This window comes from Prionailurus viverrinus, chromosome B3, assembly GCF_022837055.1.
Source record: "Prionailurus viverrinus isolate Anna chromosome B3, UM_Priviv_1.0, whole genome shotgun sequence".
NCBI lineage: Eukaryota > Metazoa > Chordata > Mammalia > Carnivora > Felidae > Prionailurus > Prionailurus viverrinus.
The window spans coordinates 111,008,760-111,028,788 of record NC_062566.1 but is presented as its reverse complement, the minus strand read 5'-3'; the positions used below and the strand labels follow the sequence as shown (position 1 = coordinate 111,028,788).

Here is a 20,029-nt window from a genome sequence, read left to right as displayed (position 1 = left end):
AGTTCTCAGGCACAGACAGTCCTCCTCTGGAAACAGTGTTTACAGAGCTGCTCAAAATCCCCATCACAGAGTCTTTAGAATCCAAAGAACTCAGCATTCATTCTCTGGCTTACCCCCAAACGCAACTTCTAATAACACCAAAACTGCATGGATTTCTATATACCAGGGTTTTAACTCTATGGCTTCTCCCCTCCTCCAGAAAATAAAAATAAAGGTCCCTCGGCCAATATGGGAATGCTTTTCCTTAGTCAGGAGATGAAAGTTGCCTTTCAAATTTTATACACTTCTGCATTTTTGTCCCATCGGTACAGAAAAACATACTGACATACTGACCTTGAAAGTACCTATGCCGAGATTGAGTAGGGGAAAGGGAGAGGGGTTGTTATAACGTTTTCCATGAGAAAGTTAAAATTTATGAAGTCTGCAATTCCAGGAGGTTTCCTTCTCCCTGCATGAGGTACCAATGTTTGAGTCCGTTGAGCCCCTAAGTGACTTGGTGTCACTAATTACAAGTATAGCAGATGTTAAATGTCTACTGGTTACCGAAGGCCTTGGCTTTCCCATTTATAAAATGGGACTAAAATCTTCCTCATAGTATTATATGACATCTTACATGAAAGCATTTTGTAAAATGAAGAAATTTTTATTGTTATTAATACAGATACCCAGCCTGCAGAGTGAACACAGAGGAGACTTAAACCAGCACTTCCATCCTCAAGGGGCTTAAAATCTGCGTGTAAAAGAAAAATCAAAATACTGAAGCAACAATACAAAACATTTGTTGGGCTATGTGCTGCAAAGAATCCCTATGAGGAGGGGGCACCTGAGTGGCTCAGTTGGTTAAGTATCCGACTTCGGCTCTGGCCATGATCGTACTGATCACTGTTTACTGCTCTCATGTGGGTTCAAGCCCCGGGCTCTGTGCTGACAGCTCAGAGCCTGGAGCCGGCTTTGGATTCTGTGTCTCCCTCTCTCTCTCTCTCTGCCCCTCCCCAGCTCGTGCTCTGTCTCTTCTCTCAAAATTATTAAACATTAAAAACACTAAACATTGTTAAGCATTAAAAAAAAAAAAAAAAGAATCCCTGTGGGGAGATCATTAAATGGGAAAGAGCATTCAATCAATACTGGTTCACATAATAAAGTCAGACGCACTGCTTGAAAAATACCTGCCTTGTTGCTATTCACAGAAAGTTCTAGGAACACCAAAGGCTCTGAAATCTGTTACTCTGTTGTTGCTCACATATATCCAAGAAAAGCAGTTAGCATTTGTAGAGAGCAACCCTTCTTTCAAAGACATGATTTTTCTTTTTATAGTCTCTTACACTTTTTAAAAAATGTTTATTTATTGAGAGACAGAGAATGAGAGATTGGGGGAGGAGCAGAGACAGAGGAGACAGAGGATCTGAAGCAGGCTCTGCACTAAGCAGAGAGCCAGATGTGGGTCTCCAACTCACAAACCACAGATCATGACCTGAGCCGAAATCAGATGCTTAACTGACTGAGCCACCCAGGTGCCCCAAAGATGTGATTTTTCCAAAGCATGCACAGACCTTCAAAGGAGATTACCCATACAACTACATGTTATAATTCCAGAAGTAACAGGACCACCCCCAAAAGAGCTGGGTTCTGGAGCACAAACAGAAACAAGGTGTCCCACTACTAACTACTTCCTTGACTACAACAGGATTCACAGTGGATGCTAAAAATACATTAAGTAAATAAGGCCAAACTGTAGATAAACACTTGTAGGTTGGATTTAGGGCATGACTAATGCCTCCTGAGGCTTTTAAAAGATGGACAGAGTTCTAGAAATAAAGACCTGTGCCTAAAAATTAGCAGGGTAATTCTGGTCTTGGATCCAAGTTCTTTTTTTTTTTTTTTTCTTTAAAGCTTTAAATGTTTATTTATTTATTTTGAGGCAGGGAGGGGCAGAGGCAGAAAGAATCTAAAGCAGGCTCCCTTGTCAGCACAGAGCCCAACTTGGGGCTTGATTTCAAGAACGATGAGATCATGACCTGAGCTGAAATCAAGATGCTCAACCAACTGAGCCCCCCGGGTGCCCCTTGGGTCCAAATTCTTAAAGGATCCTGTAATTCGGTTCTCACTGGTCTTGCTAAAACATTTGGGAAAACCTCCAGTACCATCTCTTTCCTTCACCTCCTCCCACCTCCATGGTTTCTGAGCAGTCTTCTTTTCCTACCACCAGAGTAAAGCTGGTGAATGTTAACCGCTTTTTATCGTCTTGTTTATATCTGTTTTTCACTCAAATGAAGTCCCCCTCCAAATGTCTCTTTTTAGAATTTCATCAGTAATACCATTCTTTGACTCCTTGTCATCAGGGCTCTTGGCCTCAAAGTCACCTTGCCCTCTCACCCTTTTTTGACTTTAATCCTTTCTACCTGGTCAATCACTTATCAACCAAGTAATCCAGGAGCTGAGTACAAAGAAGTGGACAAGACCATCAATGACCTCCGGAGACTCCCAGTCTAAGCCTGAAACCTGGGCCAACAGAGATGGCTACCGATAGAGGTAAAAAATATATACAGGATGTGTGCTTATTGGGAGCTTTATTTGTGCCAGTATTGTGTTAGGTCCTTTAATGCCCCAGCAGGTTATAAAGCCACAGACAGATCAAGAAAAGAGGTATCACAAGTCAATATTTACATCTAAAATTGAGGCTTGTGGGAGATGGGAGAAAAAAAGATTCCCTAAAGAATTCACACTATTGATCTATTTCCCTTCCTCCAATTTCTCACTGTGGAATCCAGACCCGCTTTTCTCCCTTCATTTAAAAAAAGTGGGGGGAGGGGGGGTACCTGGATGGTTCAGTCAGTTGAGCACCCAACTTCGGCTAAGGTCATGATCTCCCAGTTTTTGAGTATGAGCCCTGCATCAGGCTCGCTGCTCTCAATGCAGAGCCTACTTTGGATCCTCTGTCCCCCTTCTCTCTCTGCACCTCCCCCACTCATGCTCTCCCTCAAAAATAAATAAACATTTAAAAAAAGTACTTAAAAAGAAGATATTTCAGGGTCAGAAAACATTTGCACAATAAAAAATGATTAGTTAAATAAAGCCTGTAAACAGGAATCCTCACAGCAGACCAAACTCCTAGACCTAACTTACTCTGCAGGGAAAGGCAATTTGCTTTCTTGCCTGGAATGCCAGGAGGATTCTCCAAGGATATTTTTCAAGCCTACCTCTCTTCCAGGATGACTGCTGGATGGGAGCACAGAGGTCACTGAAAAAGAGTGACTCTTTCAGAGTATCAAATTGAAAGTCTACTTTACACAATAGATTCCTCCAATGCTATACTTCAAGTTAAATAACCAATGGGTATTCTCCAGGACGGTTAAGGCCATGAAGGCAAGAACTGTGTCCATTTTGTTCTTTGTTTACAACTGTATACCTAACACTAACCACAGGCATTCACTAAATACTTGTCAAGCAAATAACCAGACTTACTTCCTTTTGGTTTCTGCACCAACCACCTACCTAACTCCCACCAGCCTGACATCATAGCCCAACCAGATTATCAGTTGACAAATTATTAAGACTTGAAGGTGCATGTAAAGGGAAAAAAAAGATGGACCAATGAACTCTTATGAAACCCAGAGCCTGTTTTTCTTGCCATCCCACTGTGTAATAAGCAAAATCCCCACAGGACTGAAATGAGGAGGTAGATCGCCTTCCCACAGCACAGTTTCTACCTAGCAGGTGGATGAGAATCAAGGACTGATAAAGGTGTGGACCAGCTAACATACCATTTGTCAATTCTCTAAAAATGTCTTGAGCGGGCCAACTGAAAAAGCTGTACCCACTGAGCATAAAACTGCTCACCGGCTTTCCAGGGTGGAGAAAGCTAGCATACATGACCTCAGCCCAAGAAGCCTGGTTCCTTCCAGACTGATTAGGGATACAGTTAGAGATGTGTGTTCACACTGCAATCAGAATCACAGTTATGAAGGGTTCTGGATTGCTAATGGGGTGGGGGCAGGGAGCATCAGCCCTCCCAGACAGCATGTTCCCAACTACCACATCTAGGATGCCACCAGCACCTGCCACTGTCCCACCTGGTCAAGGGGGACCCAAAGGGGAAAATGACTCAGAGAACACATCCCATTGGTCTAAAGCAGGTGGTGTTTTATTAATTACAAGGAAGCACAGTACAGAGATAAATAGTTAAGCAGGGCCAACCTAAGCACAACAATGCCCAGTTTCTTCCTCACAACTGAACTTAACGACTCATTCCTCTTTGTAATTTCACTATTAGATTCAAAACCACAATCACAAAAAGGAGATGAATTTGCTCCAAACAGTATGAGCCATACACTGTTCTGGGCTCCAATGCCCTTTCCTGAGACAAGCCCAGAGGAGAGAGAAGTTGATTGTACAGGGGAAGAAACAGCACTAGACTCGGGATCAGGAAGCCTGGGTTCTCCCCTGGCCCCATCACCACTCAGGGAGGTCGGCGCTGAGCACCGCATTTCCCATTCTTCCTTTCCATAAAGTGAGGAGGTAGGAGGAGACTATCCCCAAAGTCCCATTCTTCCAACTCTAGCATCTAATGAACCCAGAGTCTCTCTCATCACATACTTGGTTTGCTGTTCAAGAAGTTTTGGTAATATCTGGATACTATACTCAAGAATTTTAATCTTCAGATAAGAATTTTGTATTACCTTACTCCCCCAGGACTTGGGAACAGAATTTGCATTACCAGGTAGAGAACACTCAAAAAATTCTAAAACTGTGGCAGGGAAGTTATGGCTGCATACATTTACATTTACACTTACACACATATACACACAGGAACTTTCTGGAAGGATTGATCCTTGGGCTTGGCTCCAGGTACAAGAAACTAATACAGGTCCAAGAGAAGATAATTCAAGTTCCTACTTTATGTCTGGCTTATTGGACAAAAGGCACGTGCCCTGTGCCCCACATTTCTCTGGGGTGGAAGTATCTTGATCTTCTGATAAGAAAAAAATATTAGGTGGCCTGTATACACATACTTTCAAGAGCTTTTGGTATGAACCAGGAGTCAGGAAAGCAAGAACAGCTATTGATCATGAATGCTAGTAGTTCCAATTAGGACAAGGGCGAAAGGAGGCACTGCATTATTTCAGTCATATGGCTGGTATGGTGTGAAACCACCCAGGGGTAGGTCCTGTAGAGGAAACGACACTCCCAGCAGTACCATCTGTTCCTCTTTGTGTCTGGCATGAGCTATATTTTTAACCTCAGGTGCAACTGAGGTCCACCAGCAAGAGCCCTGTAAGAGCTGCTCTAAAGAGCAGTCTTTCTCAGACCTATATTTAAACCACACTCGCAGCCCCTCTCCCTCCCCTTTACCTTGATGGTTGGCTCTCCATTCCAGCCTACCAGAAGCCTCTAAGCAGGTGCACACAGCCCCGGCATGGAATGTTTCATAAGAAAAGGAAAAGCTTCTGAGAACTATAAATTACATTTGATAAGGAATGCTCTGTGGGGTTCATGGTAAAGTTCACTCCATAAAACACAATGACGCAATTTAGAACGGAGACTTCAGGCTGAAAATCCTTTTTTTTTTTTTTTTTTAAGCAGCAGTACATGTGCACTGAATTTAGGCACTACTGCATCTGTGAACTCCCACTACTGTTTAAAGTTCTGCACTGAAGATTTGGAAACAGTGTTATATTTTTTTTAAACTTATTTATTTGACAGAGACAGAGAGAGTGAGCAGGGGAGGGGCAGAGAGAGAGGGAGAGAGAGAATCCCAAGCAGGCTCCACACTGCCAGCGCAGAGCCCAACGTGGGGCTCAAACCCACGAACCGTGAGATCACGACCTGAGCCAAAACCAAGAGTCGAAGCTTAGCGGACTGAGCCACCCAGGCACCCCTAGAAACAATGCTATATTCTTACACATAATTCTTCCTTTCATTTTCTTAGTAGCATCTTTTCTGAATTCAGGGCAATATCCTCAACAACACAAGACCAAAAGGTTCTGCTATAACACTGTTCTTCCCCAAACAAACTGTATAACCAAGTAAAATGTTAACTCTAAAGTAGAAATATGGATGCAGCTTTTAAAATATCTCCCTAAGAGGGGCGCCTGGCTGGCTCAGTTGGTAGAGAATACAATTCTTGATCTCAGGGTTGTAAGTTTGAGTCCCACAATGGGTACAGAGATTTTAAAAATCAATCAATCAAATCTTTTAAAAAAAATAATAAAATACCTCCCTAAGAAATAAAAACATATGCCTACACAAAACTTTATACTAATCGGTGTTCACAGCAACATTTATAATAACCAGAAAAACAATTCAGATGTCCATTACATTGCTGATGAATGGACAAACAAAATGTGATATACCTATACAACAGATCATTTATCAATAAAGTACTGATATATGCTAAAATATGGATAAAACTCAACATTATGCTAAACGAAAGAAGCCAATTACACATTCTGTTTATGTGAAATGTCCAAACAGGTGAACTGTAGAGAGAAAGAGATCAGTGCTGGCCGTGGGCTACAGGGATTGTGAGGAACTGGGCATGACCACTAATGGAGTTTCTTTTTGGGGTGATAAAAGTGTTCTAAAATTAGAATATGGTGACAGTTGTACAACTCTGTAAATATGCTAAAGTCTACTGGATTGTAAACTTTAAATGAGTGAATATTATGATATATAAATTATGTCTCCGTAAAGCTGTTTTTAAAAATTATGACAAATGAAATGACCCCTCTGAAAAAAAATCGCCTTGAGCAAATCTTAGGAATAATCTAGACAGGGGCATCTGGGTGACTCAGGTGGTTAAGCATCTGACTCTGGATTTCGGCTCAGGTCATGATCTCCTGGTTCTTGAGATGGAGCCTGAGTCAGCTCTAAGCTGACAGCACGGAGCCTGCTTGGGATTTTCTCCTTCTCTCTCTGCGCCTGGTCCCACCCAACACCCCCCCATACGTGTGTGTGCACACATGAGCACGCTCTCTCTCAAAACAAATTATAAAAAAAGAAAGAAAAAAATAGTCTAAACATATGAGAGGCTATTTATTTTTTTCATGTTTCTTTATTTTTTCAAGTTTATTTTTTTTTAATTTATTTATTTTTGAGAGAAAGCTCACACGTGCAAGCAGGGGAAGGGCCAAGAGAGAGGGGGACCGAGGATCTGCAGCAGACTCCACGCTGACAGCAGTGAGCCCAATGGGTGGCTCGAACTCACGAATCGCTAAGATCATGACCTGAGCTGAAATTGGATGCTTAACCAACTGAGCCACCCAGGTGCCCCTATTTATTTATTTTGAGAGAGAGGGAATGAGAGAATCCCAAGCAGACTAGACTCAAGCTCGATCTCATGAACCTGAGATCATGACCTGAGCTGAAATCAAGAGTAAGCCCCTTAACCAGTTGAGCCACCCCGGTGCCCCCAATGAGAGGCTATTTAAATCACAGCTGACCTATTTGATGGAATATTATAAAGCCATTAAAAATAAAAATAATTATAAAGCCTATATGTCATTACAGAAAAACATTTATGGCGTAATGCTAACTGGAAAAAACAGAATACAAAATTAAATGCACACCAGGATTCCCAACTGAAAGAAAAAGCAGAATAGATGGAAATGATGTTTGTGGTAGGATGGTAGAATCACGGTGATTTTTTTTCTCCCCCTCTATTTTCCAAGCTTTCGGTAATCTTATCCCAGTGTATTAACAATTAAAAAAAAAGTAGCCCCAGTCTTCTCCCTGACAGTTTGCCTAGGCTACCACTTAAAATGAATAAGCAAAATCACCTTGTTCTCTTTTTCAAGTTCCCTTTTTAAACTTCCACCCACTTAGTTTATTGAGATCTACTGAGAACAGCCCAAAGAAGGAAGAATGGGATAAACAGTCCTATCCCATTCCCAGAAGCCGCTTTCATTTTACTGGCTTTGTCAAAAGCCCAAGCCTAGTCTAGCCAAAAACCTAGCAAAGACAGTCTACACACAGGCCAACTCCATGCTCTGATCTTAAACTTCTGTGGGTGAAGGCAAGTCAACGCTGGCAGGAGGGTGGATTTGGAAAGATTAAACTTTCCCCCTCCTTCAGAAAGGATGGTAAGAAAGGGAAGGTTGGGAAAGAGCCCCTATTTATATCTCCTCTCTGAGGTTTTACGTCCAATCTCCAACTACAGGAGAAAAGAATCCTGAGTCACTGAATTTTTCACCACAAAAGATCCTCCTCTTCTGAGTAACAAAGAATTGTCAGTCACCAACTCTGCTGTCTGCAAACCCCTGAGAACCTATTTCTGTCTTCAGGAACCCAGGCTAACTTTCCTCAAACCAAGCAATGGAGCTCTACCAAAAAACAAAAAACAAAAAACCAGTCTAGCACTTGTACATGTGCGTGTGGGAGGGGGAGTATAAGACGGGAGAGTACATGTAAGGGCACACACAGCTATCAGGTAATTTTCAGGATGTACTAACACTGGCGACAGTAACAGGGAACTACATATGTTTCTGCTTGAGAAAAATGCTTCAATAATATCCTGTTTCTGGAGTATTGCATGAATTCTTGGCATGCAGCCTTCAGATGTTTCAAGGGTGCTATTTTCCTTTTCTGAGATGTAAGGGCCCAGGAAAGAGAATACATCACAGACAACAGCAGAGCCTGCCTGTGAAACCCGTCCAGTTCTCACTACAGTTGCTACATTTTCTACTGTTGCCATACCAGTACCTTCACAGAGACTCAAGTGTCCCCAAGCCCCGACAGAAGCACAGGTGGCCTTTCACAGCCAAAGTGACCCAGCTCAGCACCACTGGAGGTCTACCAGCATAGTGGAGACTTCCACACTCAGGTAAGAATCAGAGGATGAGAGAGCAAATGGAGACACCCTGCTGGTTTCTAGGCCAAAGGACTAAAAGGGAAAGAAAAAGGACACCATCAGAGACACACATGAGCACACAAAAAAAGGAAACGTCCACGGGTGCCTGACAGGTTTTACCGCTAAAATCTAAGCCTTATAAGAGGTACCTCTTTCCCCCGCACCTCTACTTTTTCAAATAAAGGTTTTACACAAAGACACGAACTTATAAGCATCCAAGGGAACAATGGCTGTTGCCTTGAATCTGAGCCAGAGTGGGAGTGAACAGATCTTGATGCTCAAGGACAGTCACCCCAACGCTGTCCTGAAATTGCTTCACTGGTCTCAGATTCACAGCTGTTAGCAGCTTCAAATAAATACCATCACAAAACCCTCAGCCCCAACCTCAATTTGCATCCTTTACTTCTACCTGTATGAAAACAGCCCTCCCACACTACAGGCATTTTTTTTTTCTCACTGATCTAGTTTCCAACTTTCCTGCAATGTGGCACCAAAACTTAAGAATGTTAATTTTTTAGGGGGGCCTGGGTGGCTCAGTCAGTTAAGCGTCTGACTCTTGTTTTCGGCTCAGGTCATGAGCTTGGATTCGTGAGATCGGGCCCCACGTCAGGCTTCGTGCCAACAGCGTGGAGCCTGCTCCGGATTCTCTCTCTCTGCCCCTCCGCTCCCCACGCACTCTCTCCCTCAAAATAAATAAACTTAAAAAATATATATTATTTTTTTAAAAACCATTCCACTCAATGAAATCTCGCTATAGTGGAATATGTGGGTGGCCCCAAGACTGCAGCCTTCTTGAGGAGAAACCAGGAAAAAGAGTCTCTATTATCATATACGTATTTGTCCTAATGCTTACCCTTAACCCAACTGTCCTAATCCTCAACACTCAAGTCTGCTTTCAAATAGGTGTTCTTTCTCCTCTGTTTGTTCTTCCTCCTACTACTTAAAGGAATGCCTCTAAACAACAAGACTTTCCTACCGTCCAGGAAGACAGAAGGAGGAAAGTGAATCCCACTGATCAGCTTCAACTAGGAGACCACACGTCACGTCAGGAACTCAGTAAAACGCTTCCTGCGTGGCAATTACACAGCCAGTACCGGGGGGTCTGCTGACATTCAGGCTTCCCAGTGAGCTTTACAGTCCCGGGCTGCCTCTCAGGGGAACTAGAGGGGAAAAAACGGCATATCGGCTCTCTGGTCTTCCTTCTCAGCCCACAAGCAGTTCTGCTAAAGACTTCACAGTTTCACTGGTTTTAGTACAGAAATGAGTTAGATTAAGTGACTCGGATTTTTTTTAAAGATATCATTCTCTGAGCCCAGAGACAGGCACCAGCACAGGTGACCCTTCAACAACACTGGTTTGAACTGTGTGGGTCCACTTCCACACAGATTTTTTGCGGTACGGTATTGTAAATGTTATTTTCTCTTTCTTGTGATTTTCTTTGTAACTTTTTTCTCCAGCTTACTTTATTGTACTAATGCAGTATATAATACATGTAACATACAAAACAAGTGTTAATCCACAGCTTATGTTATCAGTAAGGCTTCCTGTCAACAGTAGGCTATGAGCAAAGTTTGAGGGGAGTCAAAGTTATACATAGATTTTCGACTGCATAGGGATCAGTGCCCCTAATCCCGTGTTCTTTAAGAGTCAACTGTAGCAAGCATAGTTATCTGGTTGTCAAAACAGCTAAGGATATGGGAAAAGAGCACGGGAAAAATTTAAAACATAAGGCAAGTTTTTATCAGGAGGACGGAAAAGTACGGAGGGAGTGAAATAATGCTTAGTAGCAATAAACCTGAAATAAGCTCTTACTTTTAAAAAGCCAGATGCCTTATTACCTTCAGAGAGTGCCTATGTGTGTATGGAATGGGAGGGTAGCTGTAGAAATTGCTGCCCCGGCAACAGCAAAGGAGGAAATCCCCTGCCAGGAGATGCACCATTACATAAGAGCACAAGTTCAGCCACCACACAACAGACACCTGCCAGGAAACCAAACAAAGTGCTGAGGTCTCTTCATCCGCCAGCCTGCATCTGTAACACCTCACTCTACCTTTCTTCTTCTTCCTGTTGCCTAAATTCTGGGCTTTGAGAAGGCAGGCCTCAGCAAGTAAGTTGAACACTGCCATGTGACACTGGGTTTGGGGGTGGGGGGAGGGGGTCAGTCCTACTCTGAGCACCCAGGGACCTGATACCCCCCGATCTAGCTATAGGTGAGGATTTGTTTCATATGCCATGTCTACTACAGTATCCAAAAAGCCACTCTGTGGACAGGAAGTCCTATCTATCAGGCTTCATATCAGTAGTCTCCTCTAATTTGACTTACCGGACAGAAGTTCCTTAAGCAGCAAATGGTTGCCAATGAAAGTTAACAACATAAATCAAAATACACTGACTTAAAGACCACGAACTCCGGGGCGCCTGGGTGGCGCAGTCGGTTAAGCGACCGACTTCAGCCAGGTCACGATCTCACGGTTTGTGAGTTTGAGCCCCGCATTGGGCTCTGGGCTGATGGCTCAGAGCCTGGAGCCTGTTTCCAATTCTGTGTCTCCCTCTCTCTCTGCCCCTCCCCCGTTCATGCTCTGTCTCTCTCTGTCCCCAAAATAAATAAACGTTGAAAAAAAAAAAAAAAAAAAAGACCACGAACTCCATGAGGGCATGGCTGGATTCTTACTCACTGCGGTATCTCCAAAACCTAGCACAGTGCCGGGCATATGTTCTGTATCATATAAATACTTGTGAATACTGAATGAAGGAATAAATAAGCAAATGATTATTGTGCACATACCATAAATGTGTACCTGGGAGAGTTATGGGTGCTCATGATATGAGAAAGAGCCTGAAGAAGTAGTGCTTTGAAAAAGTTCTAGAAATACTCCATTTTGAATTTTACCAAATGGCAAGCAAATTAGAAGCTAACAGTAGAATCTAGCAGTTAAAGTGTGGGCTCTACCATGGGCTACTTTTATGACTCTGGGCAAGTTATTTGTTTGGCTTTGGTTTCAACTGAAAAAAAAAGGAAGGGGGAACAGTAACAATACCTAGGGGCACCTAAGTGGCTCAGTCTGTTAAGCGTCTGACTTGGGCTCAGGTCATGATCTCGCAGCTCGCGAGTTCAAGGGCTACGTCGGGCTCTGTGCTGACAGCTCAGGGCCTGGAGCCTGTCTCAGATTCTGTGTCTCCCTCTCTGTCTGCCCCTCCCCTACTTGTGCTCTGCCTCTCTCTCTCAAAAATAAACATTTATATATATATATATATATATATATATATATATATATATATGAAACAATATCTACCACAAAAGTCTGTTATTAAATGAGATCAAGAAAGTAGTTCTTGATACAAAGCTTGGTACACAGTCCTCAAGAACTCTTCCTATCGTTGCTGTTATTGTTGTTTTATTAAACACCTCTTTTACGGAGGGGGAGGTAAACCTACTTCCGCTTCTCCACCCAACCAACTGAAAATTTTCATTTCAGGCTGAATCTGCATCTAGCTAAAAATGCAAAGCCCAGAAAATTCAAAACTCAATGCCACGAACATGTCTCTACTAGCCTCCACTAGATGGTGACAATTTGGGTGTGGAATTCCCCAAAGAGAAAAGGTGTGTGCATCCTTCAGACATATGTTTTAAACCAGAGGAATGAAAAGAGCAAGAAATGAATTCACCACTGCTAAGGATGGAAAGACACTTCGTACTCCTACCGCTGCAGATCTCGAAAGGGAGTAAATGCCTCCTCCAGTTAAGTGAACTGGGTAGTTTCACTGCACCTCTGCACAGAGCTGACACAAGCCCAGTTAGCAAGAGCAACAAAGCCCTGCGAGCCGCCTGCCACGGAGAGTACGTTCTGTGGGAACAGCAGTATCAGGCCTCTGGGCCAAGACATGAACTTCCCCCTAGCCAGCCAAAGACTTGATTGTGACTCCTCTTTCCTCCTGAGTCTTGTGGTCCCACCTCACCCCCACCCCATGCTAACCTCGTTACAGGTAACTTTCCAATTCAACAGCCCCACAGCTGGACGACGCGGGAGAGTCAGACCTCCACCAATATCTGGAGTCCCCAAAAGCCAGGAGTAAGAAAGCAAGTCTACATATACAAACAGGAAGTGGTTTCGGTGAGTCTCAGCCCGGATAATAAGTAAAGTTTTTGAGATTAAAGACCAGACGAGGCGCGGAGGCTCCAGAAAGCTCCGATGCTCCCACACACGGGCTCCAAGATTTCCTCAGGAAATCCACCGTCGCCAAGCCAACCCTGCCCGCCGCAGGACCGGCGGCTTTGGTCGGCCGGAGGGGAAAATAACAGCAATAAGAAAGAGGGCCTCCGCCTACCTTCTCTCCCGCGACCCGCAAAGTGTGGTCTCCGCCCTGACTCCCGGGCAGGGAGCACGACCCCCACGGCGGGCGAGGCCAGGCGGCGCGCCCCGGTCCCGGCCACCAGCTCGCAGCCGAAGACCGGCAGTCCGGTCCTCCTCCCGGCCTCGGCGCAGCCCACGCCGCCGCCGGGTCAGCCTCCCCGGTGGCCCTCCCGGCCCCTCGCGAGGCCGTCCGGGTGACAGCGGGGCCAGCGCACACAGCAGCAGACGCCGGGCGGCCGGTCAGGGCTCCCCGACGTCCCTCCAGAGCAGTGCGCACCAGCCCGGCGCCCCTGACAGCCCGCGGGGCGCGCCAGTGACACAATGCCTGGCCCCGCCGCCCCCGGGCCGCAGTGACAACTCACCCGGGGAACGGCACCGCGACCTCCGCAAGGGGGGCGCTCGAAGCTTCCGCAGCTCCGGGATCCGCTCTGCCGCCTGCGCGCGCCCGTAACCCTCTCGGGTCTAGGCGAGGCCCTGTGTGCCTGGTCTGGCTGGCGCTGGCCCGCGCTGCGGGAGAAGGCGGTGGGAGGCTGGGGGCGACGCTGTCGCCGGCTTAGGAGAATGGAACGCGGTGGCGACGGCAGTGGTGGCGGCGGTAGCTCCCGCGTCACTGGCCCAGCTGTACCGCGCGGGCGGGGGAGGACCGCGGAGTGCGGGGGGAGGGGAAGGGGCGGGCAAGGGGCGGGGTCAGGCGCGCACGCAACAAGCGCCGGCGTCGCGCCGCCGGGACCGCCCCGCTGGGAGGCCCTGCAGATCGACCGCTGCCAGCACGCACGCGCCGCCGGCGGGGCCGCACGCCCCGCGGGAGGCGAGCCTGGAGCCGTGACGGGAGGAGGCGGGCGCGGGGGACTGCTTAAAGGGACAGTCACGCCAACTGCGCTGGAGTGGCCGAGGCCGTGGTACCGACCTAGCCTGCGCCGCATTTGCAGTGCGCTCTCCAGTTCTTTTACTATCATTATTTTGTGGATATTTTGGATGTTATTAGGATTATTGGATTACTATTATTTGCAAATAATTTGCTCTCAGGTTCACAGGCCACTTTCCACGTACGTTGGTTGCCTTGTTAGGTCTTGAATCGCTTGCCAGACCTAGGGCCGATGCAGATCATTATCTCCCTATTCAGAAGTGCTTCCCAGATGAACAAGCTCCAAGTTGTCCCGGGGTTGGGGGCGGGGGGGGGGGGGGGGGGCTTGAAAAATGCAGATTCGGGATAGTCTCCAGCCATTCTGATTAAGTAAAGCTAGGATCGGATTCTGGGATCTATTTTAAGAAGCATTCCGAAGTGATTTCTCAGCATACTGAAAGCACTCAATGGATCTCAAGGTTGAGAAAACAGTAGTTAAAAGCAAGAATTGGCAGAGTCAGGGCTAGGACCCTGTCATACTCCTAACTTTGTTTCCCATCCTGAGCCTTGCCCCTTTGGGCTGTTTTCCAGCATATACTATGCCAACAGTTTGTGCACTGTATCACTACATCATTTGTTGGTGATCTCACTGCAACCCTGGGAGATAAGTCCTCTGTTTGGGTGTTTACAGGGCTTGTGGCCCGTTCATGGCCAAGATGGTGACTTACTGTCTTTGTGCCCCAGGGCCTCATGCAGTGCCTGTTCAGAGATGCTCGCTGGCTCAATAAATGTTGCAGCTCTCCTACCTGAGAATTCAGGCTCCAGCTGCAGATTGGGTCAGGCAAGCCCTTTCTCCCAGATGTCCTTTGGACAGGATACTCCCCCCGCAGGACCTCTCAGCAAACCTAGTTCTAGTAGGTGCTCTGAGAAGATGCTGTGAATTACCAGGGCAAGTCCTTGAGGTAGCTCAAACCAGACAAGCAGAGTGTTCCTCACCACCCCATGCACAGGCACCCATCCCCAAGGGAACCCTCCCCTTCTAGGCCCCGCAGAACCTGTGACTGTAGCTACCTTTTCCATTATGTCTGTGCTTGCTCTGCCTTCTTTCTCTCTTGCCTTCCTGCTGGGCATCCCTCCCTTCCTCCTCATTTTCCCTCTCTACTGGGGTTGCACTACCCAGACCACCAGGGGGTTGAAAAGCAAGTATTAGCTTGGCCTGGATCTGCAACAGAGCTCAGCAACCCTGTGTGGGCTGCAAGTACACACCAGGCACACCCAAGGCCCAGGAAGGGGACAAGGGAAAGGGTGGAGGAAGAATTAGAGAAGACAAATGGAGAGGGAAAAAAAAGGTGGGCAGATTACCTACAAAGGCAGCTTGGTGTAACGGAATATGGATTAGGCCAGCCATCAGATCCCCTGGCTTTTGGCCACTAACCAGCTCAGTGACTTCATGCAAGACTCACCACCTCTCACACTGTAAAATGGCTTCTAGACCCTCTGCAGATCTGTAACTCACTTCTTAAAAATCGTCCCCTGGGTGCCCCCAGTGTCCACAGAATGAAATCAAACCCCCAAGCAAGGACTGTGTCCAGGGCTCTCCACAATCTGTCCCAAGTCTTCTCCATCCTTCCATAACACCCTACATACCCCCTCTGTACCTCAAACATGCTACCTACTTCACAACTCAGAACTTGTGCTCACACTATTCCCTGGGCCTGGAATGTCCTTCCCACTTACCCTTGCCACCTTTGCTCTCCTTCTTCCATTCTATGGCATCTTGGACAAGCCTCAGTTTAGCACATATTTCTTTCTGCTTTCTATTACAGGATGTGGGGTGAATCTCTTTTCTTCCTTTGTAAATGCTGGCTCCCCAGCCTCTCCTCTCCCACATTTCCCCTCCTGCTTGAGGTTCCACGGGCCTCCTACAGAACTGAGCAAAAGCCTCTTTACATTCTGCTGTGGGTCTTACTCATCTTACCTGCAACATTGGGGTGGTATTTCACAGCCTAGGTTAAACATTATTATGCCATTGAAAAGATAATTCTTAAAATGAGGGTTAAGAATAATTTAGATTTACAGGCTCTGTGCTGAGCATAAAGCGTGCTTAAGACTCTCTCTCTCTCTCTCTGTCTCTGTCTCCCCCTCTGCCCTGCTGCCCCACTTGTGCACTCTCTCTCTCCAAAATTTAAAAAAAAAATTTTTTTTTAAATAATACAGGCTTAGAAAAAAAAGAATAATTTAGACTTAGAGATTCTAATGTGGAAGAACCCTTTTTTTTAAGTCAAAAATTGTCTTAGGGGCACCTGGGTGGCTCAGTCCGTTAAGTGTCAAACTCTTGATTTCGGCTCAGGTCATGACTGACCTTACCTTAATGAGAACCAGCCCTGTGTATCGGGTTCATTGCTGAGCATGGAGCCTGCTTGGGATTCTCATTCTCTCTCTCTCTCTCTCTGCCCCACCCCCGCTTGCTCTTTTTCTCTCTCTCAAAATAAATAAGCCCCCAAAAATATTGTTTTCAAATTTTGTGTTTTCTTAATTCAACAGCTTTATTGAGACACAGTTCACATACCATACAATTACAGTTTAAATGTATAATTATGTATTTAAAGTATATAATTCAATGGGTTTTAGTGCATTTACAGAGTTGTGCAACCATTACCACAATCAACATTTTCATGATCCCAAAAAGAAACTCTATACCCATTAGCAGTCACTCCCCACCTCTACCCTGCAACCAATAAGCTACCTTCTTTACCCATAGATTTACCTCTTCCAGACATTTTATATAAATGGTATTATATAATATGTGGTCTTCAGAATTAATTTTTTGTATCTTACACCTACCATAATGACTTCTAGGACCAGAGCTAATTTTTTATTTTCATTTATTTATCTAGACCCTGTCTTGTTCTAAGAGGACTTAAGGGGCGCCTGGGTGGCGCAGTCGGTTAAGCGTCCAACTTCAGCCAGGTCACGGTCTCGCGGTCCGTGAGTTCGAGCCCCGCGTCAGGCTCTGGGCTGATGGCTCAGAGCCTGGAGCCTGTTTCCGATTCTGTGTCTCCCTCTCTCTCTGCCCCTCCCCCATTCATGCTCTGTCTCTCTCTGTCCCAAAAATAAATAAACGTTGAAAAAAAAAATTTTTTTTTAAATAAACAAATAAAAGGACTTAAAATGGCTCTTTGAGCTGGTCGTGTTCCTGGGTCCTTCCAGATTTCCAGTACAAATCCTAGTACTCTAAGCCTAGGTACTGGAAGATGGCTCGGAGTTGGACCCAGGTTCGTGGTGAGTGGTCAATTGTCCCAGTTTGGCTGGGGCCCAGAGGGCCCGTGGGACTTGGGACCTCTGGGCTAAAACTAGGAGAGTCCTCCTGTCAAATCGAGAGGAGTTGGTCACTCCTGTGGTATGAGTCAGAAGGCATGGTTTTCTTCCTTTTCCAGGAATGTGACTAGGAGCTTGTGCTTTTACCACTTAAAGGGCAGGAAGTAAAGGAGAGGAAAAAGTTGGGGATTAGTACTTGGGATCTGTGTTGCTATCGTCATCTGTTTAACAGCAGGAATCACAGCTACTGTTAATTGAGCACATACTGTGTGCTAGGTACTTAGAAGACTTTATTCATGTAGCCATTAATTTTGACAACAACCCTCCAAATTAACATTTCACACAGGAGGAAACAGCCTCAGAAGACATTTTGGTAGCATCAAATACTACATAGGGTGTCGGGGTGGCTCAGTCCGTTGGGCGTCCGACTTCAGCTCAGGCCATGATCTCACAGTCCGTGGGTTCAAGCTCCACGTTGGGCTCTGGGCTGACAGCTGGGAGCCTGGAGCCTGCTTCAGATTCTGTGTGTCCCTCTCTCTCTGCCCCTCCCCTGCTCATGCTCTGTCTCTCTGTCTCAAAAATAAATAAAAACATTTTAAAAAATTAAAAAAAAACTACATAGCATGTATGTTGCAAAACAAGAATTCATTTGTGTTTGTTCCTAAAGTTATACTTTTCCAAATACATCATATATGGCCCCTTCTACCCTCAATAAAAATAGCAAATAATGACACAAATTGTCCTTACATATCTCTTGATCTTCTTGAAAATGTTTTCTTGCATACCAGCTCATTTTATCTACACAACATCCCCATAAAATGAGACATTATTAATGCCATACTTTCACCTATAAGGAAGTTGAGACACAGAGCAGATTACTGGTTTGTCTGACCTCACACAGGAGTTAGTATGGGGTTTCTTTTTTTTTTTTTTTTAAGTTTATTTAATTTTGAGAGAGAGAGACAGAAAGAGGGGCAGAGAGAGAAGGAGACAGAGGATCCAAAGAGGGATCCATAAGGACAGCAAAGAGCCCCATTCGAGGCTCAAACTCACAAACTGTGAGATGATGATCTGAGCTGAAATCAGATGCTTAACTAAGCCACCTAGGTGCCCTGAGGTTTTCTTGTTTTGATGCAAGATTCCTTGGGCAGATTTCAAAGCCCCATGACAGTAAATAAGAAAACCCACTTGACCCCAGAGCATGAGGATGTCTTCACAGAAAGTCAGAGTTCAAGATGGGTGGGCCAGGCAGTGCTGAGCCAGCAGAGTTGAGGGGCGGCTCCCAGCCTGAGGAGGAAGATCATCCGCTTAGGTCGTTGGTCTGAATACGCAGGCCTCTGCCAGTACCTTTCCTCTGTTATGTTAGCAGCCTGTGACCCCTGACAAGTCAGGAAGCTTTGAGAGCCAGGCTCGGTGACCCAGGTCCTGTTGGCCTCCAGGCAGGGGGGCTTTGCAGAGGTCAGAGGTCAGAGCAGGGCTGCTCAGAACAGCAACTACGATTCCCTGCCTGCCCCAACCCTGAGCCCAGCCCTGGAAAATGTACACCTGAGGCAGCATGCACCTGATGCGGCCCAGTCCATGAGCGTGTGTGAGAGGGTGACCCTCTGCTTTTCTGAAGCACTGACAAGTCTTTGACAGTTTTATCTCTGACGCAAACCAGGTAAACTGGGGGAAAGTGTTAGCCCCGTATTACATTCAAGGAAAAGCCCAGGTAGCAAAGAGAGTGTTTACCTGCTATGTCTTCAGAGGAGAACTGCCCCAATCCTCCCTCCACAGGTTCCAGTCGCCCCGTTTCCTTGTTTCTACTTTCTGCCCTTTGCCCAAGGGCTGGCAGTGACTCTGGGAGTCAACCTGCTGGGAAGAAGGAAGGCACTCGGGGCAGCCCAAGGTCTGACGCTCTGGCAGACACAGACCCCACCCACATTGCTCTGGGTCACTTGACCCCGCATTCCCTTGATGGCTTTCTTCCTCAAAGCTGCCCTGGGCGTTCAGTTTCAGGTGACTTAATGGTGGATTGGCTCCGCTTAGCTCTGAGCTGCAGGTGGATGGAGGAATGGAGGGGCCCCCTCATTCAGACTGTCTGAAGAGGCAGAGACAGGGCTGCAGAAGTTCTGGCAGCCACTGCTAATTTACGTCCCAATGTCTGTCTGGCACGACGCTCACGGCTTTACATATGTGACGTCATTTAATCTTTGCGGTAACCTGGTGAAGTCGGTATTAATACTATTATCTCCATTTTACAGGTGAGGAAACTGAGGTACAGAGAGATTAAAGATAAGACCAAGGCCACAGTTACTAAGTATCGGGGCAAGGCCTACCTACCTCTTAGAGAATCCAACCGCAATTTGCACTGCAAAAGACCAATGTGATTTTTAAAGGGAAATCACTGTCGGTTACCTGCAGTGCTGAAGCCTGCTTGTACTGTGTTTCAAGAACCAACTGTAAAATTGCCAAGATTTTTGTGACTCAGCTGTTAAATATGGGTTTTAATAAAAATTAAATTATATATGGAAAATTAAATAAATTGTATTTCTTAAGTTTATTTATTTACTTTGAGGGAGAGAAAGCGCGAGTGGAGTAGGGGCGGAGAGAGGGAGACAGAATCCCAAGCAGGCTCTGCACTGTCAGCACAGAGCCCGATGCAGGGCTCGAACCCATAAACCGTGAGAT

At 45.8% G+C, this 20,029-nt stretch overlaps 1 protein-coding gene across 2 annotated transcripts in view; it reads right to left on the bottom strand.

Moving 5' to 3' along the window:
* SUSD6 (sushi domain containing 6) overlaps positions 1 to 13,838 on the bottom strand; it is a 98,017-nt gene extending 84,179 nt beyond the window's left edge. The window contains exon 1 of one of the 2 annotated variants that reach the window (XM_047864536.1): positions 13,560 to 13,838. The gene's annotated coding sequence lies outside the window, so the exon portion shown is untranslated. Of the gene's footprint in view, positions 1 to 13,171; positions 13,500 to 13,559 lie in introns of those variants that run through there. The other variant, XM_047864537.1, reaches the window with a different exon arrangement.
* Between the last annotated feature and the right edge of the window lie 6,191 nt (positions 13,839 to 20,029).